A 13,048-nucleotide genomic window follows, 5' to 3' on the forward strand; every position below is an offset into this window, starting at 1 on the left:
CCAACATAGTCTCATCACAGGTTTTTCTCAAGGTTTTGTATGTTCTATTGAATTTGTCTCCCTATAATTCCTTGCCGAATGCATCCACAGGTTTGTACTCCCCTTGAGGCTTTTACTGGCGTGCCACTGCCTTCGGTAGCTTTTTCCAACCTGAAATCTGTGCTATGATATTTTCCCTGTCTGTGCTCTTTTTCAAGCAATGCAGCCATCAAGTCCTTAGGCAGTCCACAGACAGGTTAAAACATTGTAAATAAAGTCCACTCTATTTCCTCCACCTGAGGGAGGGATCAAGAGCTGGACCACTTCCAACTTCAAGGTGCCAGAGAGGGTGTGGGAAAAGGAGAGGTAAAAATGCTATGAAATTTCCTGCCATTTTAAATGTGTAAGTTTTTCAAACTGGATATTTACTTGGTTTCTGTAGATATTTGGTGGTTTTCCGGAGCTCCTATAAAATAATTTTAGGCAGTTTCTTAGTGTGTTTTTAATGTTTCCATGGGAATGAGGGCCTGGAGCTTCCTAGTCTGCCATCTTGCTGATGTCATCCTCTCTCTCTAATTAATTTGTTCTGTCATTCTTATGGAAGACTATTTCACACTTCTTCTTTCCAAATTTTGAACACCATGTTTGCTGCCTCACTCAGAGTAACAAACAGTTCATAGGCCAGCATGAGTTTAAGGATCCCATTTTGAGTAGTACTGATCTAAATGCCTGAGTATGACATATATGTGGTCTGGGGTATGCTGTGTGCTATGGCCTGATGTTGATGTCTTCCCAAAATTCATGTGTTGAAATTATAACCCTAGAAGTGATGGATCGGGACGTATGACCTTTGGGAGAGGATTAGATAATGACAGTGAGGCCTTCATAAATGGAATTAGTGCCCTTATGAAAGACACTCCAGAGAGATCCTCTTCCCTTCCACCACATGAGGACACAGCAAGAGGACTCCCATCTATGAATCTTGAAGAAAGCCCTCACCAGACACCAATTCTGCTAGTGCATTGACTATGGACTTCCTAGCCTTCAGAACTGTGAACAATTTCTGTTGTCTATAAGCTACCCAGTGTTTGGTATTTTGTGATAGCCCCCTGAATGCTCTAAGACACTGTGGCATTGTAAATGACAACTTACTGCATTTTGTACCTCCTTCTACTAAACAAGAAGAATAACACTGAGTTATCCTCCTGGATTTTGGAGTTAAAATATACTTCATTTGGGAATACTGCTTCAGAATATTGACTCATCCATAGGCTGCCAGAGAGGTTTTATTTTGTTTTGGTTGTTTGTTTTGTTTTGTTTTTTCCTAGTAGGTTCAGAGTGCAGTGCATGTTGTTCTGCCCCTTGGGTCATACAATCCAAGTGCTAGAAAACCTGTGGTGGTTAAGAATGTATGAAATTTTTGGCAGACTCCAATAGAAGTGACAGAGCACACACCCTCTGGAGAAAAAACATGACTTTTTAAATAGATAACTACTTTCCACTTGAAAGACAGCTTATGGTGAGATACTAGGGCAAAGTGAAGATTGAACACCTGATAACAGAAAAAAACAAATGACCATGGCTTGCAATGGCAGAGGAATGAGAGTGCAAGGCTAAACACACAGACACATTTCATACACTTCTCAAGTTATATTTGCTAACATCCCATCAGGCAAACAAAGTTAAACACCTAACCTGAAGTCAAGAAGCAGAAAAGTACATTCTGCTCTCCCTGAGGACAAGGAAGTCACATAATCAAATTAAACATCAACAGACTTGGAATGTATGCCACTCCCACAAAGGTAATTGCGCTCACAGTGCAAGAGTGAATATTTTTGAAGAATAATATAATCTAACACAAGTACCAAATTATAAAGTTAGGTAGTCTCAGCAGAAATTCGTCAGGGAAGAGAGCTGGTACATTTGGGTCCAAGCTCAAACAGATCCAGGAAGCACAAGTGTGTTACATAAGCAGATGTTGTTTGCATTTATATCCTATCTCTGTTCCCTCAAACCACACTTGTAACCTCTTTGTGGTGTGAGAAGACTGCTATGACCAACTCACAGAAGATAATTTTGACTTGATTCCAAGCTGTGCCAATGTGAAATGTTGGCACTAACAGGAAATGGACCCCTGTCCTGAGGTCTCAAAGGCGTGATGATCAGTAGCAAAGGGAAATTCTCTTGGGGTAGAATTAGTCATCCATCTTGCCTAGAGGAAGGGGCGGCCAGAAGAAAAGATATAGACTGACTCCTGGACAAACGGCTTGGCTGATTAGTCAGAGACTTAAAAGATACAATATTAGAAGAGAATAAACAAGGAGATCTGCAAAATAAATAAGTGAATGGACCTCTGGGAGTGGATGTGAAGTGTACCGATCTTTTTGTTTCCTATCAATGCCCAGTAGCAAGTATCCATTGTAGAGTAGCTGCTGATCAACCAGAAGGGGAGGAGAGTTTCTGCAGTGGACATCAGCCAGCCTCTCTTCATCCGTTGTGATGCATACCCAGTGGACCATAGTGGCAGCGAAGGAGCCTGGGAATGGATCTAACAATACAAGTTTGCCTTTATTAAGGCCTATCTATCTAACACCTCTGACAACAGAAGAAATGGATATGTGACACCACTTCTTTGGGGGGACCTACCATGCAGCAGGGAATGAATCCATTGTACGGTCTCCATCTTAAAGGAGCATAAATTCACCTTTATTAGAACAGATATAAATATCAATATATGTCTCTATCATCACCACTGGCCAAGGCTTACAGAATACCTTGTCCAGAGACACGGTATTATACAACAGTGCTACATATCAAAGGACACAGAAAAGCACATCTGAGAATAGATTCATTATCATGAGTTTCCCTAGTCTTATCTATCTATCACCCAGAAGCTGCCAGTCTGATATAACACTGCAATAGTTAGCCTATTGAAGACTCAACTAAGGTACCAGCAGTGTGGTTGCTGTTCTCCAGGATTTGATATGTGTTAAATCAATCACCAGTATATGGTTCTGTATCTCCAATTGCCATAATTCATGGACACAGGAAGTAAGAGTTGGAAACAGGAATGCCTCCTCTCACTATCATACCTGTTGCTTAGTTGTAGAATTTCTGCTTTCTGTCTCTTCAAGTTTGAGCCATGCTGAGGTAGAGGTCCTGCTCACAGCATGTGGAGAATTGAAGAGTTTTGCCAGGGGATACATTAAATGTTCCACTAACAAGGTGCAACTCTCACCTTGTTAATTTGGGCTTCTCATGTGAGTGGATAAACAGGAAAAACAGACGGTTATGTAACAGGTAGGGTTAACTGATCTTGTTTACATTAGGAGCTAGAATTGGCACTACATAATAAGGATAAATGAGTATGGCTACTTTGTTGGAAAAGTACCTCTTAGAATGACCATGCTTGATAACAACTGCCAATGAGCAAACATAACAAATACACGCCCACAAATGTGGGGCAACTAATGGCTTAGATCCCTGGTGGATCAGAGTCTGTAATGCTCTACCATACATTCACCTCTGGCCAGCCTGATAGCTGTCCAAGAGTGAGGAAAATCTAAGATTGCTGGAAGAGAAGAGAGATGATGGACAACAACTGTGGGCTTTGGACCAGGTGCAGCAGTTGTTAGTCCACTTTATATCATTCACCCTGTTTGCTGCTTAAGTGCTTCAGGAGTTCACAGTTGGCTAAAACTTTAAAGAAGACTCTAAGTGCTTGGACTTGTGCCCCTATTCCCTACCCCTTGGGGAAGATGCAAAGGTGTCATTTTCTTACAACACATACACACACACGTATGCACAGTGAAAGTCCTATATTCCAGGAAGGAAGTTGAATGTAATGGGTAGACCAATGCCTACATCTATTTCTGCCCTGCTGTCAAGCTCTGTTCCTTGATCTCAGCCACATGGCTTTTATCTTTGAGCTTACAGATCCTTACCATTCATCCAACCTTTGATGAAACCGTACACCACATTAGGATCTCATATCCCATGGCCATTAAAGGAGTCAGAAGATGCAACTCAGGAGTCCAGGAGATTTCATGTTATTTGGCAAACTTTAACCAATAAAAACAGGAGACAGTATGAAGTTGAGAAAATAAATTCCCCCCACTCCTCTTTCCCATGGACTATTCCAAGGCACAGCTTTTGGGTGCATGCCATCTAAAAAAACCCATGTGCTGAGCAGCAGCAGATGCTGAGAGACCTGCTTTGTCTTTTTCTTCCTGGACTCACCAGGAAGCAGTAGCGAATATGGTAAAGCATCATGTTGTTTTGTTTTTAAAATCTTATTGTTGCACTTTACTTTTTCTTCATTCTTGCTACTGTGGGCCTGCACCACCCAAATGAAGCATCAGCGGGTTATGTTTTCTGAGAAATCCTGGCTAAGAGGTGAGCCTTCATCTAAACACATGCTTTCATTCTAACTTCCTGCCTCTCACAACAAGTAGATTTCTACTTGAAGGAAACCTCCCTTGCCTGTTAAAATCCATCCCCACTTTGGAGCAAGTCTTTGCCTTGCAATTGTTTCCACCTTCTCCTGCATTGTAATTTTCCCTTTCTACTGGACTATTTCCATCAGAGCACAAAGGCGCTGTGATATTTCCCATCTTTAGAAATCTATCCCTTGTCCTCACCTCCTCCAGCTACTACTCACTTCTCAGGGATCCTTTATAGCAACATTTAAGTAAGTCTCCACTTTCTCTTCATCTATTATTTCCCTCACACATGCCAAGATTTGTCCTCACGACTTCACTTATTAAAATTGCACATGTCCGCTGGGCATGATGGCTCATGCCTATAATCCCAGCAGTTTGGGAGGCCAGGGTGGGTGGATCACCTGAGGTTAGGAGTTTGAGACCAGCCTGACCAACATGGTGAAACCCCGTCTCTACTAAAAGTGCAAAAATTAGCCAGGTGTTGTGGTGCACACCTGTAATCCCAGCTACTCGGGAGGCTGAGACAGGAGAATCGCCTGAACCTGGGAGGTGGAGGCCGCAGTGAGCCGAGATCACGCCATTGTAATCCAGCCTGGGCAATACGAGCAAAACTCCATCTCGGAAAAAAAAAAAAAAAATTGCACATCAATGTCCTCTCCCTCAAAAAATCATTTCCCTCCCAAATGTATCAGTCAAGTCTCAGTGCTAAAATATCTGCACATTTTGGCAGCATTTGATGCAGTCGATCATGGCTTCTTTTGAAACACATTCTTCATTTGGGTTCTAGGATGTCACCTCTCTTTTTCCTTTTTACCTTAATGGAAACTCATTCTCATTGCTTCTTGCAATGAGAATCCCTTGTTTCTCATATTTAAATATTGGATTTCAGACCCTTTCTCTTCTCTATCTATAATTTCTTCTTAGGTAATTTTTTTCCAACTTTAGCTTTAAATCCATCTGTATTCTGATGACTGCCAAATTTTTGTTTCCAGTCCCAATCTATCCCCTAAGCTCTGTACTTACATAGTAATCATCTACTAGACATCCTTCTGAATATTCAAGAGTAACTTTAAGTGAAACATACATGCATGTGTACACACACACATACCAAACACCCACACACACAGAGGCACACATTCCTCTGCTCACCTTCAGTACAGTGCACTACCCTTCTTCCGGTAGCTCTCAAATGAAACTTAGCAGACATTTTGATTACTCTTCCTCTGTCACACTCTGCTACTACCATATCAGTAAACCCCATCAACATTTTAAAAAACAAATCCTAGATCCAAATGTTTCTCATGGTCTCCACGGATAGCACCTAAGAGAAGCCACCAAAATATCATAGCTCGAGCATGACCTCCTTGCAATTTCTCCAACTCCCAAGTGTGCGCCTACCTCAGGAACTTTGCACTTGCTATTTTGGCTCTTGGGAATTCTGTTTTTTAAGATCTTTAGGGCTTGCTTCTTTAACAACATTCATATCTCTCTGCAGCCTTTCTCCTACTCTACGCTGCTTTATAGCACTATCACCAACTGACAACATATTACATGTTCACTTGCATACTTTGTCTCCTCCACTAGATAATGAGGTCCATGAGGATTAGGATAATGTTTTCTTTATCATCTCATTACTCCAGCACTTAAAAGAGTACTTGGCTCATGGTAGGCATCAATAAGTATTTGTTGAATGAATAATGACTAAATGAAATGACTTAATTGTTCTTTATCAATAATGCGGACATTCATTTATAGGTTTATTTATTTATTTAAGCCACCTGTTCTTTTTTGTATGCCAATATCTTCTTACCTTAGGAATTTTAGGTTGCTCCCAATTGCTGTATATATTTACTTTAAATACGTCAATGTTGGATTTTCTGGTTGTTTTAATGTTTAGATTATGAACTCATTTTCCCAGCACTTTCTTCTGTGAGTGCTCTGTGTGTTCTGCAGGTTATGGAGGATTCTGCAAGAGGTGGTTCCTTGTTGACTTTGCCAAGTTGTTACTCATTTTACAGGTTCCAGACCAAATGTATTTAACACAAAAGGTTAGGCCTTATATCCTAGTGTAGTTTAGACTAGGTTCTCTGATTTCTTGCTGCAGAATCATTTCTTCCTTGTGGCCTAGATGGAGGTAACCATTTTCCTGCCTTATTGAGGCCAGGAAGTGAAGGTTTTTTCCTAGGTGCCACATTTTTCAGTCTCCTAGCTTTATCCAGGGCACATATTTCAGCTGTTCTATGTATGCAGTGCTAGCAATTGATTTGTATCCGACATAGGCAGGAAGGTCTGTACAGTCTGTATTCTGTCCATTTCCCATCACTGATTCTGTGATTCCAGCATCTTTTTTCCACCACGTGTTGCATCTGTGTCTGCAGAAGTAGAGTTAGTTCCTTCTTGATTTCCAGCTCAGCAACCTATTTGATTTCTTCAAAAAATATTTTATGTAGCATTTTAATATGTTTGAAATGGAAGATGGTTTCTCATATTAATTCACCATAGTCTTCCCTAGAAGTCTCTAACTTTATTTGTAAATGTCTGGGCTAGTGGCTCTTAATTTATGTTTTCATAATGACGGTAGTGGTGCTAGTGAAAATGTGGTATATTGAGCGGGAATGCAGTAAGGCTTTACAAGGCAATTAGTATTGAGAAAAATGTCCCATTGTCTGAAAAGAAATAATAAATGGTGCAGCTGCTGGAATGAATTTACCACAAACTTGGTCATTTGAAATAGCACATGTTTATTCTCTTACAATTATGAATGTCAGAAGTCAGAGATTAACATCACTGGGCAGAAATCAAGGCATCAGCAGTATCACAGTCCCTCAAGAGGCTCCAGAGGAAGAGTCCCTTGCCTCTTCTAGCTTTTAGTGCTGCCAGTATTCATTGGCTTATAGCCACATCACTTTAATCTTAAGGGAAAATTTTCAAATTCCTCTCTGCTTCATCTCCCCATAGCTTTCTCTCTGTGTCAGATTTCCTCTCTCTCTCTCTTATAAGGATAGACCTGATTACAGTTAGGGTCTGCCTGGCTAATACAGCATAATCTCCTCATCTAAAAATCCTTAATCACATCTGTAAACTCTTCCCATCACACTTCCCCCTTTTAACTTATATAGTGTAAGGATCACAGACTCAAGTGACTAGGATATAAGTATCTTTTAGAGAATGATTTTTCTATCACAAATGGTGATGATGATTTTAAACAAGAAAGTTGTCCTTCCCCTTTCAGCATCCAAAAGTAACAATTTTATGGGGAGATAGCGAAAATAGAACACATACAAGCCAAGGCCAGGAGAGCTGATTTATACAGCAGGGACAGAAAAGATGATGAGTGGAGTCACAGTTAACAACACCCATCAGAGAAATTATAGGTGTGAGATGATCCTGTTTGGGGGAAACTCTTGGAAGAAGACTGAGTACAAGGAAGATGATAGAGCTGCCCTTGACATCCCCAGTTCTCCATAGTTCAATTTGTTTTTAGGAAACACTACTTACTTGTGGAATTAAAACAGCAATAGTTGTGAATGGCTAATGGGAAAAAAAAAAGCCCTATAACTTGTTATATCATACTCCTTCAGTAACTCCAGAGGTATAAGGAGCTCATGGATCCGGAGGGATGGGCTACACAGAGATTGATACATTCATTTCAAGTACACCAGGCTCAACCAGAGGTCAATGAGAGCCCTTCACCATACATTGAAGCATTTTCTTCAGCAAGAGTGTATTTCCCCAAATCGGGGAGGGGTAAGCGAATACCATCGCTTGTTGGGGTCACAGAAAAAGAAGGGTGGAGGTCCACAAGGTTCAATAAACTAAAAAGGTCATCAGTTTCAAAAAGAAACTATGAGAGGTCATTCATGCCAAGTCCAAGTTCTAAATTAGTGCTGTTTTTTTTCTTTAAAATTAAGCACAATAAGAGATGTTTCATGAAGACAAAAGAGATCAAAGAAAAGACAGGAATTTTTTCCACAAATGTGTTAAAATGATGCAATTTAGCATAGAGACTAGGTGATCTGCCACTTTGATGTGAGGATGCAGATGATCCATTCTTTGGTCACTGGGGAAGTTAGTGGGGAGGTGGGTGGTCCTAGCACCTGAACCCAGTGCGGGGTGAAAAAGCCCATCCTTCCAACTCTTTAACAGGAGCTCCGAATACATCTTGCCACTTAGAGAGTCTTAAGGTAGGAGAGTCTGTCTTTCTAAAGGCAAATAAACCCTGAAAGAGGAAATTTACTGGTCATTTACAGACCTCAGTGTGAATATCTTCAATAAATGAATCCCATTGTCTCTTCTGTGTTCCAGTTTTCAGGACAGAAGTAAAAACTTTTGATTGGTGTATGTGTGAGGAGTTAGAGAAAAATTGGAGGTGATTTTTGGAATATAAAACACCCCTAAAAAGGGAAAGGGAGAATCTAAGTAGAATTCAGAGCTACGTGCTTTGGCCAGTCTCAGGGAAGAGGAAACTAGCACTTACATTATGTACCATGCATACTTATCTCATTTAAATTTTCTCAGCCCTGGGGGTGGCAGGGCCATTGCATTTTACAAATGTAAAAGAGCACCTCATGGAGACGATACTTGTTTAGGGTCATGGTTGGGCAGGAAGCCCAACCTGAGTGTTTGTCTTATACTCATCATCAGGAGTCTTCTGGCCAGAGGATGCTGTGGAGCTGGGTTGGAGACAACACCCAAGTGTATGGCCACAGTTCCTTACTTGCATGTCAGTTGCCTCCAGTGTGGAGAAAAGGGGGTGGTAGAGATTTCCTCTTCAAGGTGGTTTATGCCCTTGCGAGTGTTCTGGCCTTCGGTCTTAGCAATATCACTTTACGTTTAAATGATCCTGTTCCAACTGCCCACTGGGCTTCTTGGGAGCAGGAACTGTGTCTTCTTTAGTACGATCACCTGGTGTCCAGCACAGCACTGCTGGCTACAGGTCCATGGTAGGGAGACTGCAGGCTGTCTTCAGTGTCCAGTGAGGGAATCTTTCCCAGCACCATTTGGATCCAGCCAACAGTTATAAAGTGCCCTTTGTGCTCAGGCACCATGCCAGGCGCTTGCAGATAATTTTTATTCGTTAATTCTCACATCGCCCTATGACACCGCTATGATAATTTTTAATTAACAGATAAGGAAACTGAGGTGTGGAGAGGTAAGAGGGCTTGCCTCAGGTTTGATGGTGGTTGGGTGTTAAGATTTGAGCATGTCTGTCTTGTGACTCCACATTCAGCATGCTTTCCCCACACCAGGCTTACTGAATATCCCTCCAAGGACGCTGCTGTCTATCAGAACTAGCAGGAGAAAACATGGTCTTTGCACAATGGGAACTTAAGATAAAGAAAAGAAAGAGAAATACCTAGGGATGCTTTAAAAAGCAACATGCCTGAGGCTAACAGGTAAATGGCCAACTGACCAAGGCACTGGGGAGCCAAGGGGATTTGGAGTGATCCCAAGTAAGTGGGGTTAATCAGAGGAGGCCACGTTTCCTGCAGGAGGTGGCATCGCAGCCAGCCTAGCCAGCAGGTCTGCATTGCAGAACTCACTCACTGAAGAGCGTGCTATGCTCACTTGAAAGTGGGTGTAATTAAGTTCTTCCCTGAGCAGCTGCAGTGCATGCAGGTTGCTGGGGCTGCCACGAGTGTATTGCTAGTGCCCCCCTGTGCACAAAGGAAGAACTGAGCAATGTGCGGGGTAAGCGGGGTGGGGATGGAACAGCTGCCCGTGCCCTTCACCAGGAGCATGCATTTCGATTCTGACATCCCTGAAACTGCTCCTTTAGTCTGAGTAGCATGTAAGTAAGCAGGGAGACCTTCCCCTCCTCACATCCCAGCTGCAGTGAGCGAGTCTCTGTCCCTGGGCACTCTGTCTGGGAGCTCTGCCACAGGTACTCGCCTCCACAGATGTGCTGTGGACAGGGCAAGCTGGAGCTTCCCTTTAGGGAAGGAGCAGGAATTTCACTCCCTGGCCAGGCTCTGTGCGATTAGGACAGCCTGGTCTAGTTGAAAGAGCCCTGGGCTGGGAACTAGACACCATGAGCTCTAGATGTCAATGTTTTTGCCTAATTTTGTTTTGCTGGGCAATTTGTTCTTTGGATTTCGGTTTCTTTGTCTGGAAAACAAGTACTGGTTCATGTGCGGTTGGCCAGTGCGTCAATAGTCCAGTGCCCATGTGGTCCTTCCTCAGCTTTCCAGTACGGTGGTATATTTGCTCACCTCCTCTCCTGCCTTGCTCCTTATTCTCTCTATCCCCTTGGAATTAGTCATAAAGAATTTGGACGGTTTAGTGGGTTAGTTTATATAGGTTAGAAAATAAAAAACAAAAACAAAATCAAAACAAAAAACAGATGTTTCCTGAGGTTCCTCTGGCTGCCGACTTAGATTCCATGTAAGAACAATCAGCCCCACCCTGAAGATGGACAACATTTTGTTTCCTTAATTTAATTCACCTTGACATATATATATGCAGTGACTATCTATGTCAAATGAAATACTCTCCCGTGCCCCTCCAAACTGATTAGCTCGAGGAGATACTTACTTGCATTGTAAAAACTGCAATACAGAATTATATCTTTGCTATGCTTACATCTCTGTAAAATTATGTATTAGACAAGAATTTGAGAGCAATATTACAAATAAAACAATAAGACAACAGTTGATTTGATGAGGATTGTGAAGGTGGGAGGAGGAAGCTTTGAATGTTATGGTGTTGTCTATGCAAATACACACCTGGACCATAGTAGGTATTTATAGACATAAGTTTAATAGACACAGGGCACCATAAAACGTGGACAGCAGGGAGTCACTTTCATAATGGCATCTAAAAAGTCTTGGTACAGATGGCATTTCAATGTCAACATTAAAAGAGGAAGTTTGCATACCCAATGAAGCAGGCTATGGAATAAAAGAAACAACAAATGGATTCATTCATTCATTTGTTCACTCATTCGTTCATTGTTGGGAATACAAAGGGAATTGATGCACAGTTCATGCCCTGCAGAAAAATACAGGGAACACAAACTCAAAAGAGTTGAGAAATGTACATTATCAGGTGAACACACAAACCCGAGAAGTCTTTCCCAATTAGCCATTAATGATTGCTTCCTACCTTGGCAGCTCATTGTTTATAAGCAATCTGTCAGTTATAAGTACTGCTATTATTAACAGTATTATTTACTCTGCAGCTATAGAGCTCATTGGGAGAAGTGGGAGGGAGAAAGGAAAGTGAGAACATGGGGGGCTGTGCATTTTAAATGGAGGCCTGAATTGGGATGGTAGTAACTGGGAAACCAAGCTTTCAAGTACTTAGTGAAAACTAGAAAACACTTCTAACAAATGAATGGATCCCGAACTGTACACCTGATGTACACCTGCTGTGGTATACAGCCTGCCTCACGTCTTCATTCCCAGGGCAGTTACCAGAGAATGGTGTGCACTGTTTGTATTTCCCTTTCTTCCTCCCAGAAGCACAAACTGCATGTCTCCCAGTGACTTGGACTGCACTGACACCAGTTGGATTTTACCCAGCAGACCAGATGCAGGTGGGAGATTCCCCATCCGCACCCCTCCCTGTGTGCTTGTGGTTCATAAGCCAAGCCGAAACTACAGGGAGGTACTCTTGTGGTAGATGGTCACATGGAGAGCTGGGGCTGTGGGCAGTGCCTTCTTCTTGCCATCTGAACATTGGGTCATCCTGAGGAGAGATAGACCCCAAACCCTCGGATGCATGACAGACCCTTGACTCCAAGGAGCAGACCCCGCTGGATAAGGGAGAGATGCCCAACCCTGCCCAGTAGGACACCACTTCCGCTTGGCTCTGCTCTGCTTCTCTGGCAGATTTGCAGGGCTGGGCATTGGCTACAAGAGCTCTCGCATTCCCAGTCTGCTTCATTCTTGGCTTCCTATTGGGTGATCCATGATGGAGTCCCGCAAAAACAAAAACCAAGAAAAAGCCAAACTTTACCCTATCACCATCATTACCAACAAAATTTCACTATTTGAAGTATTCTAGGCTTAAGTTCATACCAAAAAAAGAAACTCGCATTTCCCCTCCTCCCCACCTCACTTCATAGAACATCAAGCCCTTCTATGAGAAGAGGCATACCTTAGAAGAAACACCATTGAAAGGCCATGTTTTTTTGTTTATGTACGTCTTCTAAAACAAGCTGCCATCTTTAATACCCATTTCTCAATCTCAGTCCAAAAACACTTTCTATAAGTAAAATAAATGAGGAAATTCAGTTTCCATTTTACTTTAGTTTAGCCAAGGAGTTTGACAAAAATCGCTTAAAAAAATCTTTTAAGGAATGCATTAAGGCTAAAAAAGGCCAAACCCACCATGAGAAAGCACATCACAGAAGGCCCTATATGTCCTTCTTATTCTTTATTTTTTTATGTTTATTTTTGAGACAGGGTCTCATTCTGTCACCCATGATGGATAGAGTGCAGTGGCCCAGTCCTAGCTCACCGCAGCTTCTGACTCCTGGGCTCAAGTGATCCTCCTGCCTCAACCTTCTGAGTAGTCAGGAACACAGGGGTGTTAGTTTTTAATTTTTTGTAGAGATGGGGTCTCACTATGTTGCCTAGACTGGTCTTGAACTCCTGGCCCCGAGCAATCCTCCTGCCTTAGCC

This window comes from Gorilla gorilla, chromosome 9 (assembly GCF_029281585.2).
Source record: "Gorilla gorilla gorilla isolate KB3781 chromosome 9, NHGRI_mGorGor1-v2.1_pri, whole genome shotgun sequence".
NCBI lineage: Eukaryota > Metazoa > Chordata > Mammalia > Primates > Hominidae > Gorilla > Gorilla gorilla.